This window comes from Lissotriton helveticus, chromosome 10 (genome assembly GCF_964261635.1).
Source record: "Lissotriton helveticus chromosome 10, aLisHel1.1, whole genome shotgun sequence".
NCBI classification, from domain to species: Eukaryota; Metazoa; Chordata; class Amphibia; order Caudata; family Salamandridae; genus Lissotriton; species Lissotriton helveticus.
The window spans coordinates 990246379-990272764 of record NC_136071.1 but is presented as its reverse complement, the minus strand read 5'-3'; the positions used below and the strand labels follow the sequence as shown (position 1 = coordinate 990272764).

General features: G+C 46.6%; 1 long non-coding RNA gene across 3 annotated transcripts in view; it reads left to right on the top strand.

The window, feature by feature from the left end:
* Nucleotides 1–26386, top strand: part of LOC144784707 (uncharacterized) — a 151918-nt gene that overhangs the window by 15463 nt on the left and 110069 nt on the right. The window contains exon 3 of one of the 3 annotated variants that reach the window (XR_013601697.1): nt 1836–2093. The exons of the other annotated variants lie outside the window; for them this stretch is intronic. This is a non-coding gene — a long non-coding RNA (uncharacterized LOC144784707). The remainder of the gene's footprint in view (nt 1–1835; nt 2094–26386) is intronic. 3 annotated transcript variants of the gene reach the window in all.

Below are 26386 nucleotides of genomic sequence, written 5' to 3'. Positions count from 1 at the left end.
CCCAGGGCCTAGAAATTAAATGTTACTAGTGGGCCTGCAGAACATATTGTGCCATCCACTTAAGTAGCATTTTAAAACATGTCCCAGGTCTGCCACTCCAGCTTGAATGCAGTTGTAAATGGCCATATCTACTTGACATTAAAATCCCCTTGCCAAGTGGCGGGACCCCCTCATGCATCCTCTGTGGAATGGGCCTGGCGCGCAGGCCTCATTTTGCTTTATCCCTAGTGCATGCTATGATATCATGACCGATGTTCCCTCAGCACCCTTATAACTGATGTTCCCCTTAACACCCTCATGACTGATGTTGCCCCAGCATCTTCATGACTGATGTTTCCCCAGAACCCTTTTAAAGGATGTTCCCCCTAACACCCTTATTGACTGATGTTTTCCCAGCATCCTCATGACTGATGTTCCCCCAGCACCCACATGGCTGCTGTTTCCCCAGCACCCTCATGACCAATGGTTTCCCAGCACCCTCATGACTAATGCTTCTCTAGCACCCATAATTTCCATTGAGCTTGAACCCCTGCAACAGTTCCCAAAATCCCCCAAACCAATGAATTAACTGCTCTCACTGATCCTAGGTCCTTGGTGTGGTTTTCCATTAAACCCCTGTAAGCTTCCCACATAATCCCAAGAGCCAATAGCAAGCCTTGCTCTCACTGTTACTGGGGCCTTGATGTTGTTTTCCATTATGCACAGTTGAGCAAAAACAATACATTTTGTTTTTTGTATTTGGATCCGATCATCAAGTAGCACCTGCCCATTCTGTGAAGCCAAGAAGAGTGTATTAACACATGGTTTTTCCCAAGGTTAGAGAACCTTCCCGATGACCATGGGTCCCACATGCCACACATTATCTAGCTACATCCTTTGAGATTTCAAGAGGGTATATGAACCCCACCTAAACCTGAACCATGCCTTGGCCTTGCTCCCTGTAAAACAAGCTTCACCCTTCCCACTCATCTGAAGAATTCTGCTGGAACCAATAAGCGCTCTAGTCTCCTTGAAGACCATCCAAACTGGTGGCTTCCATGGCACCAGCTCCCTTCCTGTCTTCCTCCTCGCTCCTTCCTACACAGCTGCTCCAGACACCCCATGATTCCTTGAGTCAAAGCTATGAAATCTTCAAACTTCAGTCAAGCTGAAGATTTAGGCTAATTACTTGATATCAGGTTAGTGCGCACTAAACCTCCTACAGTAGTAAAGAGGAGCGTGTATCCACATCTTCAAAGACTATAGACTTTCCTCCATGTCCTTTCTGTGAGTAACTCCAGAGCTTCTTGTGTGTTTATCTTCCAGACCCTTCCTACAACCTTGATGCTAGAACTGTCATCGCACAAGGATTAAAGACTTTAGTCCTGTGTTTCTCTGATCAACAGTAGTGACAACAAAAAGCACTTCCGAGTCCTTGATATATGCATCAACTTTGTACCCCACCCTGTGTTTCAATTGTATTCCTATGGGTGCAAGTAACTCCAACCTTTGCACCTAGTGTATTCTTAGGAGTGCAGGTAACTCCAACCTGTGCTACGAGTTTATCCAAAGGAGTGCAAGTAACTCCAACCTTTGGTCCGAGTGTTTCCCGAGGAGTGTAATTAACTCCAACCTATGTTCAGAGTTTATCCCTGGGAGTGCCAATAACTCCAATTTGATTTTTCAAGTTTATTCCTAGGAGTGTCACACTCCAATCTGTGATTTTGGTTATTCTGCTCTCATGGCGAGCTGCTGATGAAACCTGTAAAGTTGTGTCACTGAACCTAATGTATGATTTGTTGTGTGTAGAGACTTTTGGTGTACTGATGGTAATGGCCTCCTCTTCTTATTTCCAGTGCATTGTGACATCTCAAAGGTTCTGGTCCAGTGGACATCTACCTCGTAAACATAGAAGGTCTGAGAAGTTACTCAGTGTTGCACAGCCGCTGAGCAGATTCAATACCACAAGTCTCGCTTATCTTATTTTATCCCAATCCCCCTTCCCCACAGGAGAACAGTGTGAGATCTAAGGTTTCGGTTCCTTGATTTGTATTGTCAGGGAGGGATAGGAGGTACAACATTGGCTCCAGTATCATCTCCATGGTTGGAAACAGGTGAGAGCTTGACACCAAGCCTTAAACTCCCCTTTTATTACATATACGTCACCCCTAAGGTAGGCCCTATGTAGCCCATGGGGCCGGTTTCCGTGTAGTTAAAAGGTTTGACATTTACTTTTAAGTTTGGCTTGTCCTGGTAGTGAAAACGTCTATATTTGTTCTTCACTATTGTGATGCCTACCCCTCCTGTAGGATAACATTGAGGATTGGTTATTGCATTTAATTAGCTGTAGTTTCCAATTGGGAGCTGGTAGCTATATGATGTTTGGCGTCTTTGAAATTGTGGTGAGAAGTCCTTTTTGATAGTAAAATCAGGTTTTGATCAAAATCTTAAAAATGCCACTTTTAGAAAGTGCATTTTTCTGCACTTTTGTGCCTGTAGCCTGCCTTGGATCACATAACTGGGTGTAACTGACTTTTAGATTTTGTGAACTCCCCCCAGACAGTCATACAATAGAAGGAATAGATGTGCCTGAATGGGCCCTGAACTAGCAGGATAGGGGAGGAGCTGAGCACAACCCCACTTGCAACTGAATAGCCTGTGCTCTGCCTTCACACAAAGTGCCTAACAACCCCACATTGTTACTGCAGCCCGCTTGGAGCCAGGGTAGAGGAGGCAGGAAATTCCATGCACTTTAAAGCAACTGTAGGGATGCGTCTCCCACCATCCAAAGTCAGGGCACCAGGGTATAAAAGGGAACCTCAGACACCAACTCTTCAGTTCACTACTGGTTCTGTGGATAGACTGTCAGATGACTGCCTGCTGCTGTGATCTCATGTGCACTCTGCCAGACTGCTGGCATGTCTGGAAATACTGCTTTGTTGCCTGGAGCCTGCCTTGAACCCCCAGATGCTAGCCTTGCTGTTGAGCTCTGCATCTTCACCTGCACCCAGGACTTCCAGAAGTGACCCCACTGGCTAGTTTGCTTGCCTCCTGTTTAGAGCCACAGGGACATAAAAAGCTCCCACCATCTTGAACCCGCAGATCGTTCCAGCCTGAGTGAATCCTGAACACCCACGGGGTGTGCCCTTATCCTGGACTCTTGGTTATGGTGCCAAAGGTGCCCAGATGGCCAATTTCAAAATTAAGCATATGGAAAAATGTGGGTCAAAAACTGCCCTGAGAACCAGAAGGACACTGGGACCAACCTGCTGGCCTATCAGCCTAAGGTGCATCATCGGTTGGATTCAAGTTCAAGTTCAAGTTCAAGGATTTATATAGCGCACTACTCACCCAGAGGGTCTCAAGGCGCTTGGGGATGGGGTTCATTATTTATCGAATAGCCAGGTTTTAAGTTCTTTTCTGAAGGAGATGTGGTTCTGTGTCAGACGGAGGTGAGTGGGGAGTGAGTTCCAGGTTTTGGCCGCTAGGTAGGAGAAGGATCTACCTCCCATGGTAGATCTTTGGATTCGCGGAACTGCGGCGAGGCCTTGATTGGAGGATCTTAGTTGGCGGGAGGGTGTGTAGAAGGATAGTCGGGTGTTGAGGCATTCGGGCCCTAGATCGTAGAGGGCTTTGTGCGCGTGGGTGAGGAGACGGAATGTTATTCTCTTGTTGACGGGAAGCCAGTGGAGGTCTTTCAGGTGGCTGGAAATGTGATCTAGGTGAGGGATGTCCAAAATGAGTCTCGCCGATGCGTTTTGGATGCGTTGGAGTTTTTTCTGTAATTTGGCTGTGATTCCGGCGTAGAGGGTGTTTCCGTAGTCTAGTCGACTCGTAACCAGTGCGTGGGTGACGGTCTTTTTTGTCTCGGTGGGGATCCAATGGAAGATTTTTTTGAGCATACGGAGAACGTTGAAACAGGATGATGAGACGGCGTTGACTTGTCTGGTCATCGAGAGGGAGGAGTCTAGGATGAAGCCTAGGTTACGTGCGTGGTCTGTGGGTATGGGCGCAGAACCCAGATCCGAAGGCCACCATGAATCGCCCCAAGCGGAGGGGGATGATCCTAGGATGAGCACTTCCGTTTTGTCGGAGTTAAGTTTTAGGTGGCTGTTTTTCATCCATACGGCTACTTCTTTCATGCCTTCGTGAAGGTTGGTTTTGGCAGTGTTGGGGTCTTTGGTGAGGGAAAGGATCAGCTGGGTGTCGTCGGCGTAGGAGATGATGTTAAGGTTGTGTTGACGTGCGATGGAAGCGAGTGGACTCATGTAAACGTTGAAGAGGGTGGGACTGAGTGATGATCCTTGAGGTACTCCGCAGATGACTTCGGTGGCCTCTGATTTGAATGGGGGAAGTCGGACTTTCTGGGATCTCCCGGCAAGGAAAGAGATGATCCAGTCCAAGGCTTTTCCTTTGATGCCGATGTTGCTGAGGCGTTGTATGAGGGTGCTGTGAAAGACTGTGTCGAAGGCGGCGGAGAGGTCGAGTAGAATGAGGGCCACTGTTTCTCCGTTGTCCAGTAGTGTTCGGATGTCATCTGTTGCTGCGATGAGGGCGGTTTCGGTGCTGTGTTTGGCTCGAAAGCCAGACTGTGAGGGATCGAGGGAGTTGTTGGATTCGAGGAAGGCGGCGAGTTGGCTATTGACGGCTTTCTCGATGACTTTGGCTGGAAATGGGAGGAGGGAGATGGGGCGGTAGTTTTTAAGTTCAGAGGGGTCTGCTGTGGGTTTCTTCAGGAGGGCGTTGACTTCGGCATGTTTCCAGCTTTCTGGGAAGGTGACAGAGTTGAAGGAGCAGTTGATGACATCACGGAGATGGGGTGCGATGATGGAGTCTGCTTTGTTGAAGATGTGGTGGGGACATGGGTCGGTTGGCGAACCAGAGTGGATGGAATTCATTAAGCGGATGGTGTCTTCAGTGGAGATTGTGTTCCAGGCGCTGAGGTTGTTGGAGGGCGGTTTGGGTTCTGAGGGGGGTGGAGAGGATTGTTCGTTGGAACTGTTTTCGAAGTTGTTATGTATGTCGGCAATTTTGTTGTAGAAGAAGGAGGATAATGAATCGCAGAGGTCTTGGGAGGGAGTGATGTCGTTTGAGGCTGCGGTGGGGTTGGTGAATTCTTTGACTATTTTGAATAGTTCCTTGCTGTTGTGGGCGTTGTTGTCGAGTCGATTCTTGAATGCTGATTTCTTGGTGGATCGAATCAGCTGGTGGTGTTTGCAGGTGGCTGCTTTGAAGGTGGTCATGTTGTCGGTGGTTGGGTTTTTTCTCCATGTTTTCTCGAGAGTGCGGCATAGCTTCTTGGATTTCTTAAGGTCGTCGTTGAACCAGGGGGCTTTTTTGCTGTATTGTGTGGTGTGATGGTTTTTCAAGGGTGCTAATTCGTCAGCGCTGTGAGTGATCCATTGTTTGAATTTGATGGCAGCTTGGTTTGGGTCCGATGAGGGGGCGGGTGGGGTTTGGTTGAGCGCTGTGAGGAGTTGGTCGGTGGTAATTTTATTCCATTCTCTTCGGGGAATAGGTTGTGGGGGGTTGTGGGTTGAGGTGGTTTTGTAGCTGAAGTGAACACAACTGTGGTCCGTCCAATGGAGAGCTGTGGTGCGATCGAAGGAGATGTGTTTGCTGGAGGTGAAGATTGGGTCGAGTGTGTGCCCAGCTACATGGGTGGGGGTGTCAACAAGTTGTTTGAGGCCGAGATTGGCCAGGTTGTCGAGGAGGGTGGTGGTGTTGCTGTCGTTTTTCTTTTCCATGTGGAAGTTGATGTCTCCTAGTAGAATGTAGTTCTCGGAGGCGAGGGCATGTGGGCTGATGAAGTCAGTGATGTCTTCGGTGAATTGTTTACGGGTTCCTGGAGGCCTGTAGATGAGGGTGCCTCTGAGTGTTGTCCTGGGGTCGGTGTGGATCTGGAAATGGAGGTGTTCGGCGGTTGTGAGGTTATCGTCGGAGCTGGTCGTGATTTTGACGGTGTTCTTATGGACGATGGCGATGCCTCCTCCTGTTTGGATGGTGCGGTCTTTTTGGGTGATCTTGTAAGCGTCCGGGATGGCTATGGCGATGTCGGCTGTTGATGATGCGTTCATCCATGTTTCAGTAAGGAAGGCGACGTCCAGTGATGTAGTGTCGAGTAGATCCCAGAGTTCGGTGGCGTGTCTGTGGACCGAGCGGGTGTTCAGCAGGATACACTTCAGGTGGTTAGAGTCGGGGCTGTGTTTGGGGTTAGTGGGTGTGGTATTGGTCTTGATGCTGGAAAATTTGCAGGAGTGGCAGGCAAAAGGTCAGTGGGTACGTCCTGGGGCAGCTTCGTAGCATTGAGGTGTGCGTCCGGGATTAAGGGCTAGGAGGGTGACGGCGTAGAACGTTATGCGGGAGGAGTGCGGTTTGCGGGGAGCAGGGGGACTGGCGCTGGGCGCGGTCCAGGCGCGGACAGGGGCAGACGGGCTTACCTTTGGCGCACCTTCGGCGCGCATAGGGCGCGATCGCTGCGCGTGAACGCTGCGCGCAAATGCATCTGTCATATATGGGTAGTGAGAGGGGAGGGGCGAGGGAGGGTCAGCTGGGAGACGGGAGCGGGGCGGAGCCACGGGTCAGGGAGCACAATAAACAACAAAATGGCTGCACAGGAATAAATTGGAACTGGGCAAGACTGGGGCTCAATCGCGCATTAAGTTACTTATAGAAAGCAATGCGAGCAGATAATGCGTTGATAGAAATATGCAGCTGCGCTACAGAAGTCAATTGCGCAATGCAGGCAGCGTCGGCAATGCGGGGGTCAAAAGGGCTAATTAGAGGTAGCAGAACGAGCGGAGCGCGGACGCGGTGTTATGATTCAGCTACGATACCGCTATCTGCTTCAGGGCGCTCTGGAGTCACCGGGTCAGCAAGCCTTAGGAGCGTGGGGGAGCGACCTCTTCTGAGTGGGTCAGGAGAGAGTCACAGCGTGGGGAAGGAGGAGTCTGTGTATTACTGCTTGTGGGAGGGAGGGTCAGCTGGGAGGCGGGAGCGGGGCGGAGCCACGGGTCAGGGAGCACAATAAACAACAAAATGGCTGCACAGGAATAAATCGGAACTGGGCAAGACTGGGGCTCAATCGCGCATTAAGTTACTTATAGAAAGCAATGCGAGCAGATAATGCGTTGATAGAAATATGCAGCGGCGCTACAGAAGTCAATTGCGCAATGCAGGCAGCGTCGGCAATGCGGGGGTCAAAAGGGCTAATTAGAGGTAGCAGAACGAGCGGAGCGCGGACGCGGTGTTATGATTCAGCTACGATACCGCTATCTGCTTCAGGGCGCTCTGGAGTCACCGGGTCAGCAAGCCTTAGGAGCGTGGGGGAGCGACCTCTTCTGAGTGGGTCAGGAGAGAGTCATTGAGAGGATTGACTTCTCAGCTTCTCCTAATACGTTCTTCTCCACTGCAGCAAATCCATATCAACGTTTTTTTGACAAAGGGGTATCCTACCTCGTGAAACTGTCTTCGGCTACAGCCCTCTGCCTCATTCCACTACAGATTTTAGACTTTCATTTCGGCAACTAAGTAACATAACTAACATGGAAATCTTCACCGCAGCTTTGACCAAAGGCTATCTGACAACAAAGCTCACTCCTCAGACACCTCCTGCAGCTTTGCCCCACTAAACATTACCTTCTCAGACACTTTTTCTCAAAATGTCTTCTAAGTTTGAAGATAAGAGGTGACCAGACCCAATCCACTTCTTGTATCCAAACTGCGCTGCATCGCAAATGGCCATATTATTTGACTTAGACGACAGTCTTGCACGACTAGATGTCCGCGGTTAGCACTTTGATCTTTTAGGTGCTAGTTTTCACTAAAGCTTTAAAAATTCATAACTCCAGTTCTACTGATTGGATTTTTGTTATTTTGGTGTTAACATGTACTATTATAAATCGGCTTGGGATGTTTCTTGAATTGTGTTTTCACTTTATTAATGTTTGTGTGCTGCATAAATACTTTACACATTGCCTCTTAGTTAAGCTTGACTTCTTTTTGTGCCAAGCTACCCTGGGTTAAAAGCACAGATTCATTTAGTGACTTTTTGTGGTTCACCCTGCAAGGGTTTGTGGCTGTTTGCTGGCCAGGGCTCACATCCTAGTCAACCAACAACCCATTTTCTAACAAAAATAAAGTATATCACTTATTAAATATAATAAGTTAACCCAATGAAAAAATAATTTAGGAGATTATCACTATCAGGACACGTAAAACTTAAAAGTACATGTACAACTTTTTTAATCAAATGCACCCTTCCTTATGGGCTGTTTCGGACCTACCCTACAAGTGACGTATCTGTATTGAAAAAGGAGGTTTAGGCTTGGCAAAAGGTTAACTTTATCAGGCTGATCTTGCAGTTTTAAACCTTCATGCACATGCTGTATGGCAAGACTGGAACATGTTTTAAAGGGCAACTTAATTAGATGGCACAATCAGTGCTGCGGGCCCACTTGTAGCATTTAATTTACAGGCCCTGGATACATGTAGTACCACTTTACTAGGGACTTACAAGCAAATGAAATAGACCAGTTGGCTGTAAACCAATGTTACCATGTTTCGTAGAGAGAGCACAAGCACTTTAGCACTGGTTAGCAGTGGTAAAGTGTGCTGATATCTAAGGCCACCAAACACAAAGTCAGCAAAAAAAAGAAAGATGGAAGGTAAAATGTTGGGGTAAAACCACACCAAGGATCTCAGGTCCAGCATTCATGGCGGATTTGGCCATTGGTAATGGCTTGCAGATTCCCATGAACCTGAACTTTGAAAACATTCAAGAAAAATAAGCAATTGCATTCTTTCATAAAGCAACCTATGAGCATGAATTCAGTTAATAAACTTTGAAATATGTTGCTAGCATGTGGAGTGATCTGATCAGCTGAGACAAAAGAAATAAAATACCGTGGGGCATATATACAAGCAAATATTGCCGCTTTAGCAGCATTTTTCTCCCGATAAAGCTGCAATGTTTATATAGCAATATTCTCAAGCTGTCGCTAACAGCCGTTAGCGACAGCTTTTAGGCGAAATAGACCATTTAAACTATCGCAACTTCTGTCACCGATATTTATCGCTAATTATATGCAAGGGAGGCGTTCCCTTGCTAAATCTGACGTTAAACCAGGATTTCCCTATTCACAAGGAGATTCCTTAATTTAAGATGATCAAAAAAAGTGGCTATAACTGCAACTGGAGACAGTTTTTAAAGACCTGAAAATATCAGGTCTTAAAATGGAGATAACCATTGGGGCCGCATTTCAGCAGGTTTTGTTGCTGAACCACGCTGCAAGCAATATTGCTGCATTGCCCTGCCACCAAAAATTACAGGGCAGAACTGCGCACCATCAATAAGATGGTGAGCATTCCTGTGTCCCAGTCATGACAAGTGTTGCAGCTCTGTGACAAGACAGCGTTGCAACATTTCTCAGTTCGCCCTTCTTGCGACATCATGGATGTACTGGACTCATTGGACAGTGCTCCATGACGCAAGTAATGACAGTTACATCAGGAATCCTGACGTATCTGTCTGCGCTAAAGTCATGCATTGCTGCTGTTGTTTCACAACCATGACGCAACTCCAGCAATGCATGGGGCCAGTCTATCCCTGTGTCATCCTGTCACCCTCACACCTGCCATTAGGCAGGCGGAAGGTACTGACGCAGTGCAGTTCATGAGGGGTGCCCGAATGTCGACGCTGATGACGATCCATCAGTGTTGGTTGTGTGCTGCGGTGTCATCATTTGGAAGCAGTGGCGGAGTGTTGGTGCTGGGAGAGTTGACGAGACGTCCATCGATGGCCTTAAGCCAGCTGCGAAGGATTGCCATGATGGCTTTGATGTCCGGTGGGCATGGTGAAGACGTGATGCATCCAATGATTGTTGGTCCAGGAGAGTCCGGTGTTGTTGCTGAAGTTGAAGCTCCCACTTGCCGCGGTGACTTGCTCGACCGTTTGTCCCTCTATGCGGCCTGTTGATGTGAGTTGCTGCTTGCGTCTGATGTTAGTGATCTTCCCCAGAAGGCGATGATGTCCTGGTCACTGGGTTTGTCCAGGTGGAACTTAAGATCACATGATCCTGGGGTACAATGAGGTCAACAATGGTATTTGAGAATGGGGGTCCAATGTCCGGGAGTCCTGCACATGAGTGCGCTGCAGTGGATGTCCTTGGGCTTTGTCTGGATCTAGAAGTTGAGGTGGTACATTGTCATCCTTGGGTCATTAGAGTGCGTTATCAGTCAGAGTGTGCCTCTGTAGGTGATGGCAATGCCTTGTCCTTGAAGGGAGTGCTGCTCCTTTTGGGTGATAATGCATACGTCAGTGATGGCGATGGCGATGTCTGGTCCGGAGCAGATGTTGGTCTCGGCAGGTGAGGTGGCGTCCAGGGTTGATGGCGAGGAGGGTGCTAGCGTCGTAGCAGTGGAGTGTCCAAGAAGAAGGCTCCTTGGTGCCGAGTGCAGTCCCGGGGCAGACGGATGCATACGGGGCAGGCCATGGTTTGCCTTTAGCGAGGGAGATGTCCAGTACAATGCAGGCAGCACATCATTAACTGCGCAACTCCTGCAACGCAGGTGCCTTTACATCGGATGTATGACGGTACAACGCGTACCGTCACAACGCGTGCTGTTACAACGCGTCCCTTACAACGCAAGTCGTTACCACGACTTGCGTTGGGGGCGCGGATGTCGAATAGTATAATTTACTATTCTAACACCAGTCCCCGTGGACACAGGGAAGGTGTTGGAATAGTAAATTTACTATTTTTAATCTTCTAGCGCCCTCCAGCGCAAGTCGTGGTAACGACTTGCGTTGTTACGGACGCATCGTAACAGCACCGCGGGGAAACATCCGCGTTGTAACGGATGTTTCCCTTTACATCACATTTGAGTACAACACATTGTGAGGTCAGTAATGGGGTAAATTACATTATTTTGTGTGGGTATGGGTATCGGATGTCGGATTTGAAATTTTGTGTGTGCAAATGCTGTAAAATATACATTTTGGGGTGTGATTTGGGGTAAAATTTGAATTTAGGGGTGTGATTTGGGATAACATATGAATTTTGAGGTGTGATATTCGGTAAAAAATAAATTTAAGGGTATTATTTGGGGTAAAATATGATTTCTGGGATGTGCAATTGGGTAACTTTTGGGATTGGGGTGCAAAGGTTAGTTTAGTGTTGCACTCACTGGATTGAGAATAGTGATGTTCTTGTCTCCGCAATGCAACACCTAACCTACTGTTGCAATGTGCCTAGAATTAGTATGCATTGGAATGGAATGCAATGTCATGTAATGCATTGTAACTACTGATATGCCTTTGGCACACGAGTGTTAGTCCCGCTGTGCATGCGCGCACAGCGTCCGCCATTGAGAAGTGCTGGGGGTGGGGGGGGGGGTAATAGACAGCTGTGAGGTGGTAAACACCGGAAAGAATACTGGATGATGCCTTGGCACAGGGATGTGTGTGGGAGCGGGTGTCGTAAATATTGTAATGAGGGATATCTTACCTCGAATCCGGGCCATGTGTCTTCGTAGCTCATGCTCCCCTGCATCTGCTTTCAGGAACAGGAATTCGGCAGCCAGGCTAACTCCCCAGAGTAAATCCCAAAGCTGCAATGAGGCAGTGTGATTGCTAATTTGCAACGGGACAAGTCATGCAAGCCAGGGACCAGAGGAGTGGCCATATTCTCTATGCATGCTGTAATGCAGCCTGGATTGTGAACAGGGAAGTGCGCATGACTGCTTTGGGCAGCCTGAGTGGGCTGACTAAACAGTCATTACGCACTTGAGTAGCATTGCCAATACACCCATGCCCTGCTCAGTGTTTAGAGTAGTCCTACCCCCACTCACAACCCCTGGAGGATACATGGCATGATTACATCAGTTAGTTATCATCATGTGATGATTGTTCCTCTTCTGCACTGCTTGAGGCAATGGGGCAATGCTCTTCCACCATTGCAGAAGAGTCGCCACTGAGTGTGCATCATCTACGTGTGATAGGCCTGCGCAACTCACCCGCAGGCCCTCCTGCGCTATACGTTCCTCCTTCTCCTTATCTGGACATTTACACTGTGGTGCAATCCACTGAAATCTCTCAAAATCTGTGACTCAGCCAGCAGGAGCATCAGCCAGGTGTGATTTCACTAGGCTGGGTACAGCAGTCACCGGCTAGTCCGCTGATGTGCCTCCAGATGCAGTTGATGCAGCAGAGTCTCCTTAGGTGTGGCGTTGCAGCGCTCACGCAACAGAAGTTTGGCGTAGCACAGGGGCCTCACCCTCCTCAGCATACGGCCAGCCCAACATCATCCGGCATGTGATGCCGGGGGGCGGCACACACCATTATTAATCCCTTCTGTGCACCCCGGTGTAGTGTTTGATCGTAGTATGCGATGCGTACCTCACTACGTTGGTGCGCATGAGTGCCTGTACTATTAACAGCTCCAAGGGTCGCAAGGCGGTCTTCTCACACAGGTCAGCAACGTGTCTCTATGCGTCCTGCCAGACTTCACCACCAGGTACGGGCGAACAATGTGAATCAATGTTTACCGCCACAGATCATCGACTCCACAGCTCCACCACATACCACTCCAGGCTCCAGACGCAGGTCCAGCGAGGTATCAAGGATAGAGACGAAGGTCAAACGAGGCATCTTGGCTCTCATCCTGGTCATCCTGGATGTTGGCTGGCTTTCAGGGGCTGCTGATGTGAGCTGCACTTGTCTCTGTCTGCTACATTCTGCATGTTATTGTACTTTATGCCTATTTCACACTCACAGGAATGCCCACACGTGGCTGTCACAGGTTGGCAAAGTCACATTTCTTACTAGTAATCTTCAGTACTCTCAGTTCTGCTTGTCCTTGTTCCAGTCATTTCTTCATGAAGTGGAATCCAACTCCAGGGACAGGAATACTTTATGAAATGCTCCTAATGCAAGCTCCCCCCACCATTATATGGTTGTTGTAAGAGCATTGGCATTACTAGTATCCTACTGTCTCTTCCAAACATCTGTCAAAGGCCTCAAAAGTGAGGGAGGTGGACGGGGGAGGACTGTGTGTACCTGGACCCCAGGAGCCAACAAGTGCACCAGTGCAGTGACGTGATCACCCACCGCCATGCTCTCACCTGAGCTAATCACCTTCTAGAACTTATGGTTTTGCAGTAACACTACAGCTGCCACTACTAGCCTATAATTACAAAGGCTTTTACAGTTAAATGCGCAGAAATGATTTCGAAACGGACTTCAACGTTTTTCAAGCTAAACAAATGCTTTCTGTGTGTGTTTTACCCGCCAGGAATACAATTTACGTTTGAAGTGCTTTATTGATAACTGACTGCTGTAGAAGACGTTACCCCCAAGTATGTGTCACAGAAGAAAGCAGGCCTCGTCTTGGCACTATTTATACTGTCAGTGTGGAGGTAGCGCCTAGTAGAATTGTTCCTCACTTAAGAGAAAGGCTACTGACTCGGTTACTTATCGGTAATGTTCTTTACTCCGAGTCATAGTCTCCCGCATCACAGTAACCATGGAGCACCCAGTGATCCGGACACAGCATTCACACAATCAAAAAGGTCCTCACCCAAGATGGTCGCCCGGCAGGAAGTACCTGCCACCTGACCTATAAGGGTGGGACCTAGATAGGAAACATCCTGAAATATAAAGCAAAATCCATTGTTCGTCCCCCCACCAGCAAGGGCGAGTGGGAAGGAATAAGACTGTGACGAGGGAGACTATGACTCGGAGTAATGAACATTACTGGTAAGAAACCAAGTGTTTACCTACCTCGGCCGTTTCCCTCATCACAGTAACCATGGAGCGTATACCCAAGCGTAAGGAACAGACACCAAGATGCCAGAAAAATGTAAAATTTAATCAATGCAGATAAGAAACACAATCAGTGGACAGCCGCAAGGACAGCGGAACCAAAATCCCCAGAAAAACCTCCCCCATCCTCAACCAATAATGGGAAATGAAAGCGTGAGGGGAGGACCAGGTAGCCGCAGCACAAAGATCCTAAAGGGAAGCACCTTTGAATGAAGCCCAGGAGGAAGCCAAACCCTGGGTAGATCGACCCTGAACAGCCGGGGGAAGGGACACACCCAAATGGCGGTAGGCCAGGGAGACAGTGGAATGCACCCAATGGGAAAGAGTGGCCGTGGTAGGGCGATGACCCTGCCGGGCACCACCAAAGTTAATAAACAAAAACTCCACCTGGAAGAAGGAGGCTCTAGGTAGATAACCAGAGCCCTAGTCAAATCCATGGAATGGAGCCGAATTTCCTCATCAGTCGAAGAGGAAGGGAAAAAGGCAGGAAGGACAATATCCTGAGACAAATGAAAAGCTGAGGAAACCTTGGGAAGAAAAGCCGTCTCAGGATGAAGGACCACTTTGTCAGGAAAAAACGTAAGAAGGGAGGATGACAAAGCAAGGCCCCAAGTTCCCCCAAACGACAGTCAGAAGTAATGGCTACCAGAAAGCAAACCTTCAGGGTCAGAAACTCCAGAGAGACCGAAGTCAGAGGCTCAATGGGAGAATCCTGCAAGGCATGAATGACCATGGGAGATCCGAGGAAGGGACAGGAGTAGTAATGACAGGCGGCCGAAGAAAGAAACTGGGCAGAAGGTGCAAAGCCAAGGCCTCAAAGGGAATGAGAGAGGACCCCCAGAGAGCCTTAATGGCGGACTAGTGGCTGCGGATTGTAGAGACCGACAGCCCAAGAAAAAACCCATCCCGGAGGAACTCAAGAACAGAACCCCCTTCACAGGAATCAGGAAGAGACCCCCGGGAAGAACACCAAACAGAGAAATTCCACCAGTGGCGCTCGTAGATCTTAAGAATACTGCCCTTACGAGAATTCTGGATAGATAACACCACAGCAGAGGAACACCCCAGGGAGACTAGCCTTCACCTTTCAATTTCTAAACCCCCATCGCCAACTGGGTGAGAGCCTGACGAGACAGGTGAGGAAAGCGGAGAGGAGCAGGTGACAGCGGGAACCGCCAAGGAGGAGCAACCGCCAGACGAAGAAGGAGGGGATACCAAGACTGGTGAGGCCAAAGGGGAGCCACCAACAGCTGCAACACCCTCTCTGACCTGATCTTTGCCAGAACCCTGCTGAGAAGGAGAAAAGGAGGAAAGGCACATAGAACACCCTGGGGCCAAGGGAAACTCAGGGCATCCACCCCTCACACCCTAGGCAAGGCAGAAGGCCACAGAACCTCAGCAAAAGAGCATCCTGAAGGGATGCAAAGAGATCCAACAAGGGCCTCCCAAACATCTCCGACAGCTACCAAAAAAACAGAGGAGACAGGGACAGAGAGACAGAAGAAGAAAGAAGGCGACTCAGCTGATCCGCATGCCCATTCTCCCTCCCCGGCAGATAGACAGCCGTCAGAAGAGACACGGCAGGAGTCACAGGAACAGGGGCCTCGTAGTCCAGGAACATCGGATCCCAGTGGGCCAGAAGGTGATACACCAGAGGGTAGCGGTGTCTGCGAGCCCAAGGGACCAGGAAGAGAGAGGCAGACATGTCCCCCTGAACCCGCACCAGGCCCGTGCGGAGGCAGATGAACCCGACAGGAGGGAGTCCAGATTAGACCGGAGACAGAGCTGACGATCTGGAGGCAGAAACACCAACCCCAACCTAGTGTTGAAGAGAGCACCGATTAACTGAAGCTCCTGCGAAGGGACAAGGTCGGATTTGCTAATATTCACCAGGAACCCATGAGACTCCAGGCAAAGCCGGACCAGCACCACATCCTTTAGGTCCTTAACCACATCGATGCTCGATGAGTTCCAGCCCTGTGCTGGAATATGCAAAAACCCATTATTCATGACGAGCTGGGCTCGTCATGAGCGTGCTGGGAGGCTACTGCATGACGAGCCCAGCTCGTCATGAGTGTGGAAGGGGTTAAGAAAAGACTAGGAAGAGATTAACCAATCGTCCAGGTAAGGAAACAACAGCACCCCCTGAGCATGCAAAAGACCCACCAGGGTAGCCAGGACCTTAGTAAAAACCCTAGGGGCAGAAGCCAACCCAAAGGGAAGAACACAAAACTGGAAGTGTTGACCCATGGCAAAGAATCTCAAATAACGCTGGGAGAGGGGAAGCACAGGAATGTGATAATAAGCATCCAAAAGGTCCAAAGAGGACAGGAAGGCCCCAGCGGAGACAAGTGGCAGGATCCGCTGCCAAACTCACCATTTTGAAACTCTGGTAAGGCACATAGAGGTTCACAGTCTTGAGGTACAAGACGGGGCAAAAGTCCCCAGACGGCTTTGTATACATACCGAGCCGGAGTTACAAACCGCCTCGAACAGAGATGTAAAGGGTGTTCCAGCCGGAACACAGAGAAAAAAACAGGATGTTTCCTGTCTAGGTCCCACCCTGATAGGTCAGGTGGCAGATACTTCCTGCCGGGTGACCATCTTGGGTGAGGACCTTTTTGATTGGGTGAATGCTGTGTCCGGATCACTGGGTGCTCCATGGTTACAGTGACGAGGGAGACGGACGAGGTAGGTAATGCCCGTGACACAGCGGCTCTTGGCTCTGATGAGGGAGAGGCTGCGACTGAGTGTCTGCTGTCTCGGGGGGAGACGCCCCTGTCTGTCACAGAAATGCTGTGAGGAAGGGTCTGTTTACTGTCTATGACGGAGAGGCCCCTGTCTCACAGTGAGAGTTTGTGACGGAGTGCCTGCTGTCTATGACGGAGAGGCTCTGTCTGTGGTGAAGGGGCTCCTGTCTGTGAAAGAGAGGTTCTTGTCTGTCAAGGAGAGATTGTGACAGAGTGGCTGCTGTCTATGACGGAGAGGCCCCTGTCTCTCAAGTTGAGGCTGTAACAGAAGCTGTCTATGACAGAGAGGGCTCTGCCTCTGATGGAGAAGTTCATGTCTGTGAAGGAAAGTCTGCTGTCTGACGATGTGGCACTGTCTGTGATGGTATGACTCCTGTCTGTGGAAGGAGGGGGTTCTGTCTGTGATGGAAACCTTGCAGTCTGTGACTCAGTGACTCTTGTCTGTGTCCGAGAGGATGTTTGTGAGGAGTGGCTGCAGTCTGTAACAGACAGGCTGCAATATGTGACAGACATGCTGATTTCTGTACAGGAGAGACTGCTGTCAGTGACGGAGTGACTCCTGTCTGTGACTGAGAGGATGTTTTTTGTAGGGGAGTGACTTTTAAATATTAGAGAGGCTGCTGTTTGTGACGAGAGGATGTTGTTAGTGATGAATGGCCGCAAACTGAGAGGAGACGCTGCAGTCTGTGTGGAAGATGCTGCAGTCTGTGATGGAGAGGCTGCAGTCTGTGACGAAGAGGCTGTAATCGGTGAGGGGGAGGCTGCAGTCTGTGACGAAGAGGCTGCTGTCTGTGACGGGGAGGCTGCAGTCTGTGACGGAGAGGCTGCAGTCTGTGACGGAGAGGCTGCAGTCTGTGTCTGAGAGGTCACACGCAGTCTGTGATGGAGAGGCTGCTGTCTGTGATGGAGATGCTGTAGTCTGTGAAGGACAGGCTGGAGTCGGTGAAGGACAGGCTGGAGTCTGTGAAGTAGAGGTCGCAGTCTGTGTCTAAGAGGTCGCAGTCTGTGACAGAGAGGCTACAGTCTGTGTCCGAGAGGCTGCAGTCTGTGTCCGAGAGGCTGCAGTCTGTGATGGAGAGGCTGCAGTCTGTGATGGAGAGGCTGCAGTCTGTGATGGTTCTGACCTCAGACTGCAGCCTGCGGCCTGACCAGCTTAACTACCGCCAGCCACACTAGGGAGCTATCTGTTTAGTTACAAAGTCATGATTACTTGATAACTTGGCTTATGGGTGAAAATGGGACCTGGAATCACGTCAGAAAACATTTTAGAAAAAGCCCAGGGTTCAATTGTTGAAAGCTGGGACAGTAGGGCCAGCATTTTTTACGGACCACGGCTCTCAGTGTTACTCTAATATACGTGTTATTTTTAGTGAATGTCCGGGAGGGCTGACACCAGGTGACCTCTGTCTTATCTTAAACCTTTCTGCAGCATTTCAAGGCAGAGCCTAAGCACAAGGAGGCTCCATGCTGCACTATTTTGTGGATTGCATAGCGAGGCTCCACATGTGCAGCGCCATACTTACTGAGCTCACAGTGAGGCGCTTTGATTGCCTTATATTTAAGAGCAGTTGGTTAATAAGTCAGTACCCTTTCAAACAATTGGAAACAGTTCTTGGCAATAATACGGGGGCGATTAATCTTCTGCATCACTCAGGGCGTAAACACATCTCTTTGTCTGTTCACAACTTTATATTAACATTTATTTAGAAGTAACCACATAAAACACATACTGAAAAGGATAACCAATCAAGAAAACATTAAAGACAATGGCCAGGGAGACCAAAAAAATCAGGAGATCAACAATTCAAGGCACAGGGGGGTATATCCACATGGCAATATCGCCGGAAGTGCTGATGCGACTTTTTCTGCGATAATTGTCCGATCGCCACCTATCTCCCGCTAACCAGGATTTAATATCGACATCACGATGATTTTAACATGGGTTTTGACACCCCTTAGCTGTAACTATTGCCATCTATCATGGCTTGATAATACCCCACTAACATGGAGATAATATTCAGGGTGAGGTGGCGTTAACTTTTCTGGCTTAAACTGACGTTGGCGATAGTTATCGCCCGTCATTGTGAATATCCCCCAGTGATTTTCCTGGAAACAGTGCTGCAGGTCTTTTGTTCCTAGACAGCAATACAGCAGTCAAGCACTGCATTGTAAAGCAACTTGTGCTGCTGTTCTAATTAATAGATTTGTGTGTGGCTTCTCTTCACCAGATCAGCTGATGTCGATCCAATCATGTTCCATAAGGCTGTCACCTTTGGATGTATTCAAGTTGTCAGTGAGGCATACGTGCAAACGAAATTACACTATTGACAGGGGGCAGGCACACTGTTGGAAGCAGACTGAATATATTGAATATTGTGCAGTTGTGGTTGTATTCACACAAGTAAGAATAAAGGGCATGTGGCACAAGTAAATTAAATAGATTTTTTCCATGTAAAAACACTCTTGCTGAACTCGACACAGCTTCTTGGGATGCTCTTTGTGTGTGTGTTTTAAATTGGTCTCATCTCGTTTGTATTTATTTTTCTCACTACCACCTTCCTTGTTACATGTTTTTAATGTTGGCCCTAGCACCAGTTAGAGTAATAAAGCATTAGCTGAGAAATCACTCCCCCGAATGTATCTAAAAACCTTTATCATCTTTTTACGATTAAAGGAGGTAGCTGCTGGTACATATTGTTAATCTAAGTTTGAGGAAAATGAAATTACTTAGAATCCTGACTGTGAAATCCAAATCATCAATTGAATATACAATGACAATTTCCTCTCAATAGTCAAATAATCCAATCTATTTTGTCTAAATAATAACACAGCAGCTTTATGGTAATTATTCAAGATTTTGTGGAGAATCTGTCTTCATACAGTAATATGTCTGTATGTAGATGGTTGTTGTGGCAAGTAAATTAACAAGCATTTGCAATGCACTAGGTCTCGTATTACTGAAACTTTGCTCTATTGAGGTTGCAAATGGTAATGTTTGTTAGGTATTTTTTTCGTTAAAAAATATCCCACCATAAGTGATCAAATAAAATCCACGGAGCAAGAAAAGGGTGCAGTACCACAGGATGTTACTAGGTGTCCCTGTGGAGTTGTGAAGTGACCTCTATTCACCACATGAGGTACTGCACCCTTACTTATGGTACTGCTGGAATATATTTGAAACAAAAAATAAAAACAAGCATTATTATTTGCAATGCTAATAGCACAAACTTTCAGTAATGTGAGACCTATTGCATTGAAAATGCTTGTTTTGCTGCAGTTCTCAGTCACTCCTACTGTTGAGTGGTGGGTGCTATGTTAATTCTGATTGCTCTTAATAGTAGTCCAGAGTACATTGGGCAGGAATTGGAGTTTGACAAAGGTTGCATTTCAGTGGCAGCATAGCATGTGCTGGTGTATGTGAATCTAGAACACATTAGAAGTGATTCCTATTTTGGGTCATGTATTTGACTCATAATAGGTAAATCGTAGCGTGGCACATATTGCATTTGTCTTATAAGCCAAAACATATTCCATTAATCGTAATTAAGCAGACATTGTGTGTGAATTATTGGTGGTACCCAAGGTATGTGAATTTATGTTTTGCACAGCTGCGTGAATTATAGCTTGTGTTCTGACATTTACTTACTGCTGGCGGGTTGTAGTTGTGGTACACAGGATTGGCCTTCTAGAGCAGGCTGTTTGCTGCCCTAATTTGCTAATAGTACGAAGGAATCAATAGAGACACACCAGAAAGTCATTAATGCTGGTTTGTTGGCTCCTATTGTGCATATTGGGACATTAGAGACCATACTTTGCTCACTTAGGGCCCGATGTAGGTAGTCCTTTACCGATCGGAATCGGCCGAAAATACCGATTTTCGGCCGTTTCCGATCGGTAAAGGGCTATCGAGATGTAGGGGCACATTTTCGGTAATTTTACCGATTCGTTATCATTACCGAATCGGTAATGATAACGATTCGGTAAAATTACCGAAAATGCAATGTAGGTAGCCTATGTTCCATCAGCACATGGCTTACAGAATCGGTATTTTACCATGGAATACAAATCCATGGTAAAAAACCGATTCCTGTGTACATGCACATCTGTGCATGTACACATGTGCCATGTGACAGACAGACGTGCCCTTAGGGCATGTCTGTGTGCCACATTGCACACATGTCCGTTTTGGGGGTGCTAGAGGGTGTCAAAGTGACACCCCCTGCACCCTTGTGAATTCTTTAATTACCGAATCGGTAAATACCGAATCGGTAATGCCTAATCATTCCTATGGGCTTCAAAGCCCATAGGAATGAATGGGTATTACCGAATCGGTATTTACCGAATCGGTAATTAAAGAATTGTTAAGGATTCGGTAACGAATCCAGATGTTGGGACCTACATCCCATTTACCGATTTTGAAATACCGAATCGGTAAAATTCGGTATTTCAAAATCGGTAAATGGGATTTACCTACATCGGGCCCCTGATGTCAAAAAAGATGCGGGCACCATTTTTAAAGTGTAAGCGTGCCTTATGCGCTGCAAATAAAAACAAGAAGCAATTGCTGAAGCCGGTGTCCCGCGAGGCCTGTGTGGGGCTGGATTTACAATAAGCAGCTGCCACTCTTAAAGTGAAAGCGTGCATGACTCGCTGTAAATAAAACAAGAAACGCCCGCCATTGCTGAAGCGGAGACCTACGAGTGCTGTGTGGGGCTGGATATCAAATAAGCGTCCGCCATTGTTGAAGTGAAAGCGCGCATGGAATTCTGCAATAAAATTAAGAAGTTGCCACCATTGCTGTAGCCAGCATCCCACGAGTTCTGTGTGGGGCTGAATATAAAATAAGAGGACGCCATTGCTGAAGCATGGCGTGCTGCGCTGCTTTAAAAAACATGAATATTAAAAATCAGGGGGGGTTGAACGCCACGGGCATCTCAGTTCTGTTTACTCCATGTTCTGCTTTAAGATGCAGTGCTGTGTGGGGCTGGAAATATGGAAGCAGCCCCCATTGCTATGCCCTCGGGCAACATGTTGTGCCTGCTTCAGCAAGACATTAAGTGAATAGTTCTCCATAACTGCTAATGAAAGCTACACAATAAGGACACATGCAAGAGGGGCTGTCCACATGGGAGGTAACAATTGAAGACAAGGAGGTACTAAGGAGGAACAACTAAGCCTATTCACAATTCGAAAGCCATCATTTACAAAGGACAGGAAGAGGAGCCACTTGTAAAGATGGGCAGAAAATGTGCGGAGCTTAAAGTCCATACCGAAATACAGCATGTCTCGAAGATATAGAGCAAGTGCTGCCTAGGTGAGACCTAAAAAGCAATGTCAGTACAGAGGGCTAAACTGAAATATGTGACTACATCACATAATTTAGAGTTGTACATAGGAATTGTTTTATTAAAGCTGTACTGCTCAGGGCATTGTTTTTTCTGTATGGGAGTTTATGGCTGTCAATTGTCTGCCTTACAATTATGGGCCTAAACCAAAGGCTATGGTGCATAATGAGGGGGATGGAACTAACAATTGGTAACATCCAGCAGAGTGGCTCTTAGCACCTCACCCTAATCCCATGTAGAGAGAAAAACAAACAAACCAAGTGCTTCTGTCTGCTCAGCATCACTGTTAGACGCACTCATGTAAACCCAAATCAGCGCTAGTCTTATTTGAATTTAACCTTTGGTAGTTTGGCAGATGAGCAGTCAGGCTTAATTTAGGAGAAAGGTGTGTAAAGAATCCAACTTTTAAAAACTGTAAATAAGTAAAAGACACAACAAAATAAAAAATCAACAACAATTTATAAACAATAGAGAATATTTGTATCTTTAAAATGCCATCAAAATGACAAAAGAAAATGTAGGTAACCGAAGATATACATTTATTAAGGTACAAATAACAAAACTTGCTTTCTAGCGCCTAAAAGTGTAAAGCGCCAATCGCGGCTATCTGGACTGGACCGGGACAAAGTAAAAGTTTCAGGCTGACCACAATGGACTGCGGGTCGTCTATGTGGATATCAAAATGAAACTTTAACCCACTTACTATGTGCTTGCCCGGCACTTACGGATTTGAGGAGACGGCTTTTAAAGTCCATTTTTAACAAACTGAACATCCGAACATGCAGGCAAGCTGTAATTCGATGGTTAGATGGATCATCTGCCATATTGGCATGTAGGGGGGTTAAATACATGAAGTCAGTCCAATCACTCCTACAACAAGCGGAACAAGGAACTATAATACCACACTGAAATATATGAGCCCAAATTATCTGTATGGACTATTCATTTTAATTGATTATTTAAATGTTAATATTTACCTAATATTTTAACGATGATCTAAATGCATTTTGTAATAATTTTTATTAATTTTATACAATAAAAATTGACTTGACTTGACATATACGTAGAGTGGTTTGGACCGGTTAATGTCTTACCTTCACACGTAATTACTTTTATGGAGCTTTTTCACTCAATGTCGAGCGCTGGGGTCCTCAGATCCAGCTTTTGAGTTGACATCGACACCCTGCTTCAGCGCGATGCCCCAGTGATTCCTAGAGGTCTTTGTCTTCGGCCCCGACAGCAAGGAGTTCTGGAGTCTTCAGCGGAACAAACCTGAGCGGTCAGGCACAGTTGCGGTTTGATGCAGTCTACTTGACTCTAGTCAACAATGGCAGTCTTCTCATGGAGCATTTTCACAAGTGTGGTCATACGGTTTCAAAACTTTCAGATCTTCTTCTGAAAGGTTCCATGAGGGTCGGAAAGGTTCTACAGCACCAGCCAAGGGTTCAGAAGCTCTGGTTTGCCTCTTGGGGGCTGGGATTCCAACAACCACAATGCACATGGTCAATCTAAATAAAATCCAAGTGAAGCTGGTCATCTGGAGTTGTCCTTGGAGTGGATATTGCAGTTGGCTTCTTCCAACACTTTTCTACCTGTTGCTACTCAGGGAGTCCACTCCTTATATTTCAATGCAGACAAAGCTTTTCTGTTGTGGAGTTTTTAGAGTGCAACAGGTGCAGTCCTCTCTTGTGCAGTCCAAGGGTCCAGCAGGTCAGTCCTTCTCCAAATGTTTTCAGGCTGGGATCTGAGGTACTCTTGCAGCTCTCCTTTACTTATTTCCCATTTTGGGCTAGCAAGAGTGGGGGGCACCCCAACCAATAGGGTCAAGTTGCCACCCTCTGTCATGACAACTTCTTGAGAAGTATGGCATCATTTTGTCCCAGAATGCACATCTCAGCAAAAAACAAAATGGAGAAATTCTCTCCTTGGAGTTCAGGGCTGCCTAACCCAGTCCACAGATGAGGATAATATTTCCCTACATTCTCCTTCCCTCTCCTAATCTAATTAGAACGGCTCCTGCTTGGCTGGGGATCAGGGAAGTGGGGGCTTGCCTGGGCCCTGTGGCATCTGGGCTTCTCCTTTGAAGACCAGTTTATCGACCCAGATCCCTTCCTGTCCATGGCTTAGCCAGGTACCAAATCTCCTCCCACCTGCTTCAGCTGTATTGTTTCAGACCCAGCCTCTTCACACCTAATCAGAGAGCAGCCTGGCTCTGGCTGTCGAAAGCTGGCCAATCAGAAGAGGCTGCTACAGGGCTGATTTAGGTAACTTTAGGAAAGTAAATTCGAAAACTACTTTCCTGCAATAGTTATAATACATCGGACCTTGGCAAGTTGTTGGATTTATTGTAAATATTATTTTGATACTTTGAATTATGTTGACAGCTCACTCCTGCCAAAAGGTAGACTTCATTAAAGTTTAATAAAGCCATCCCATGTTAGCCTATGGAGCTAGCAGCACTACAATGGGGAATAATGACTTTGACTGTTTTCCCTCACCAAGGCATATAAAACATATTTTATAATGTCCCTCCTTTTTGTAACAAGGCACCCTATGGTTTGGGCACCTGGTGCAGACCTTAGGGGTGATTTATATGTACAAAAGAGATAGTTTCAGACTTTGGAAGTACTTTTAATTCCAAAGTCGAATCTAGACACAGTTATATTTTAAAATCTAAAATGACACCAGATACCACAGCAGTGCACACTTAAGTGCAATAAGTCCACTGAGGTCTCTAAACAGACATGCCCTATCATATAATAGGGATTTACAGGTAGGTTGTCTGAACCAATTGTAATTCCCCCAATTACCATATACCTTTTAAACAGAGCTCTGGCCCTGGGCCTGGTTAACAGAGCCCAGGGCACAGTCAAAGTCAGTAACCACCAGTGCCAGAGAAAGAATTGGGCGATCAGGGCAAAATGATGACTTTCCCACATGGAGATTATCAGAACTGCATTCTAATGTATATGCTTAATGCTATACTATATGAGAAATTTCATCCAACATCAATAATTGTATGCTATCAGTGCATATAGATATGACCTTGACTACATTTCAAGTGAGTTGCTTCTACATAGAGTTTCACCAACAGGGCACCATCCACTTAACATCATATCTGGTTTCGATAATGGTAAACGCGCTGTTTTACCATTTGCATTGTTTGGCCCACAAATACCAGTTTACATGAATATTCAGTCACATAAATCAAATTTTTAGTACTAGACTTTGAATGTGACATTAATTTGATACTTTCATGTTGCAACAGTCAAACATGCAATCTAATACATTGTATAGGTGATGTGAAGCCCTGAAAACTAACAATGCTGAATTGATGAGAGCAATGTAAAAAAACTTTAGTAAATGATTCTAAAACGGCGACTATCTGATAAGCACAGAAATGAAAAAGTAGTACTTATAAACAGAGTAAACAACTAAGAAGGTCACTTATTTGTCAAATCTGCTTTCTGAGATGCTGAATATAGTGGATGAGTGCTAAGCCAGTTATCTTGAAAGTCCCCCAAGCCCTTTCTAAGCAGCTAATAATCACTTTTATAGATCATTGTCCTAAAGTCCGTAAAGGCTCCGACCACAGGCTGCATTGTAATGGGCTGCTCGGTTTCCTTTCTGACCTCCTCATTATGATGGAGGAGGTTGGAAAGGTAACCGAAGGGTTATTCCGGCTGGCCTACGACAGGCTTGGAGAGCCTGTCCGCCAGACGGAAGCTGGCAACTTCTTCCAAAACAGCATCATGTTCAGTTTTATCTTTCCCAAATATAAGGATATCATCTTGAAAAAATCTCACCTTGAATTGTAAAGTCCAATAAACGTAATTATTGAAGTAAAATTGTTTATTGTAAAGAGGAACACAGGAGCAAGGCAGCACGCAGCCTGCACATATCTTCTTCCTAAGTAACTGACACTGTTCCCTGTAAGGAATATAGAACCTTGCATGGAGCGCTCGAGGAACAAGAAGGTTAAAAGATAACAATTCTGTAAGAGACAATAAACATGGCAGATCTTCCTCCTTAAGGAAAGAGAAAGAAAAAAAAAACCAAAAGGACAGAAAAGAAAAACAAACAAGTGCAATAAAATCAACATATAAAATCCTCCATCCACTTGGGTTTGGAGTGTACTCTTTTCCTGGCAACATCATCGTTAGTAACAGGTTCAACAGAAGCAAAATTCTCAACTAATTCAATATTACCATTCCCAGATGTTCCAACATTTTCATTTACAGGTGTTGAATTTACATTTTCAGATGAATTTACATTTTCAGATTCCGAAGTTACAACTGTTCCAGACGTAACAACACCACCTTGTTCCTTCACAAAAATTCGATGAAAACTGGAATTACGAACACAATCATTCTGAATATTAGACTCAACAAAATCTGAAGAAATGGTTTGACTCTCAATATCATCAAAAGTCTGACAAGGAAATAAAGAAGTAGGAACAACTAAATCATTGTCTCCTCTGTAAATAGCAA